Here is a 2,480-nt window from a genome sequence, read left to right as displayed (position 1 = left end):
GTTAGCCAGGATGGTCTTGATCTCCTGACCTCGTGATCCGCCCGTCTCGGCCTCCCAAAGTGCTGGGATTACAGGCTTGAGCCACCGCGACTGGCCTGCCTTATACTTTTAAACTTAACTTCCTTGTAAAGCAACCTTTTTCAATTACCTGTTCTACCCTGACTCATTCTGATTACCTGCTCCACCCTGACTCATTCCAATTTCCTGCTCTGCCATAACCATTTTTCCCACCAAACCACTCACCCCCATCACTCTCTTTAAATTAGCCAACTGGAGTAAATTTAGCCTGTGTGGTCTAACCCTAGCCAATAGGGGAATGACACAGCAGCAGGGGCCATGTGCATCAGGGATAAGACCCCCTTCCCCTCCCTTGTCTGAGTATGTGCTCACCATTGCTCCATCTGTAAGGGCGCACCCTTCTATAGGAGTACATTGACTTGCTGAGAATTAAAAAGAAAATGTTATATTCTAGTGCTATTTCTTTTGCGGCACCAAAATTTCACTTATAATAATTTGGGGGCTTGCCTGTGATTACATTCCCCTCCAGGGGTGGTCTCAGCTCCTCTCTCATGAGGAGGCACGCTCCACCCCTTTGTGGTGGCCTCCAGGGTGAGAAATTAGGACCCACCCAGTGCAACGAATAACCAGAGCTCTCAGCAACGTGGAAAGAAAGTAGCCAGCAAGGTAGCTTAAAAGATCCTCCATAACGGCCATGCAAGTCTGTGCATGGACCAAGGAAAAGATACTATGGGAACCAGTAAAGTATTTCCTTGGTGGTCGGGGCCAAGGTAAGAAAGCCACGGGAGGGGTCGGGGGAGGGGGCAATGAAGTACTCCTTGGTCAGGGAGGCATAGAGGTTAAAAAGAGGCAAGACATCACCATTGTTGGGGGGGGTGTTGAACCTCACACAAACCCCAGTAGTAGAAAAGGCAAGAAATTTCCAGTGGGGGAAATTGAGCCTCACCCCAAAAGGCAAGAAATTTCCAGTGGGGGAAACTGAGCCTCACCCCAAAAGGCAAGAAATTCCAGTGGGGAAATTGAGCCTCACCCCAAAAGGCAAGAAATTTCCAGTGGGGGAAACTGAGCCTCACCCCAAAAGGCAAGAAGTTTCCAGTAAGGGAAATTGAACCTTGAACCTTACCCCAAAACCATCAAGATGGGAAATACCCCAAGCAAGACAGGGAGCAAGAGAAATAAAGATGGTAACAAAGATATCCCCCTGGGTAGCCCCCTAGGTCTCATGTTAAAATACTGGAAGGATAATGAAAGGACTAAACATAGGAAAAAGCAACAAATGATAAAAAAATATTGCTGTTTTATTTGGACTCAGGGACCCACCCTCAAAGCCTCGATCTTCTGGCCAAAGTTTGGGTCAAATGAGGATGTAATGTGTCAGCTTCTAATCCGATATGTTAATGATAAAAGTCCAGTATCTCAAGAAGAATTAGGCTATGCCCTTTGCTGGAGGCAAGGACCTGCTCTCCTTTTGCCCTTAAAAACAAATAGGGAAGAACCCAATTCGGCACCTTAAAATGAAAAGTCAGAGAGCCAGTTCTCATGCCTAAAAATTCCAGCACACAGGATCCCCTAGACTATCTTTTCCCATTCAGTGTCCCCAATCTTTCCCCTCAGACAGCCACTACCGCCTCAGATCCTGTTCCAAATCCCTCCCTCTACTCACGTTATCCCTCCTCCTTATAACCCTGACTCTTGGGAATTACCGTCCCACCAGCCTGTTCCCTCCCAACCTAAATACCCCTCTCTAAAAGGACTCCAGTGTGAAGTAGAACAATGTAAAAAAGGATATTCAGAATTTCCCATTTCCCTCCGTATCTAAGGGTTCAGCCCTGACCCTCTTCCCTTTGAAAGAGGTACCACAAGGGGGGTGGGGTGGCATTGGCTTTGTAAACACTCCCTTAACAAGTTCAGAAGGCTAGAATTTTAAAAAGGAGCTTAAACCGCTACTAGATGACCCTTACGGAGTGGCAGACCAAATTGACCAAATCATAGGACCTCAGTTATAAATTTGGATTGAGTTAATGTCCATCTTGGGCATCCTCTTTTCAGGGGAAGAAAGAGGAGCTCCACTCCTGCTGGTCCCTCCCCTAGGGGAAGGGGAAGGAGAGGGGAGAACAGTAGCATACATGGCTGGCAGAGGCAGGGAAAGAATAGCAGAGAGGAAAGTAGCGGGGAGAGAAAGAGAGAGAGGGGAAAGAGAGACAGAGAGAAAGAGAGACAGACAAAGAGGGAGTCAGAGAGAGACAGAGAGACAGGAAGAGACACAAAGAGGGAGTCAAAGAGAGAGAGAAAGAGACAAAGTCAGAGAAAGAGAGAGACAGAAGTAGTAAAGAGAAACCAGTGTACCCTATTCCTTTAAAAGCCATGGTACATTAAAACCCTATAATTGATAATTGAAGGTCTTCTCCATGACTCTATAACACTCCAATACCACCTTGTTGTCAGTGTAAACAAGGGCGTAG

The sequence above is a fragment of the Colobus angolensis genome, unplaced genomic scaffold, assembly GCF_000951035.1.
Source record: "Colobus angolensis palliatus isolate OR3802 unplaced genomic scaffold, Cang.pa_1.0 Scaffold475, whole genome shotgun sequence".
NCBI classification, from domain to species: Eukaryota; Metazoa; Chordata; class Mammalia; order Primates; family Cercopithecidae; genus Colobus; species Colobus angolensis.
This window is presented reverse-complemented; position numbering follows the sequence as displayed.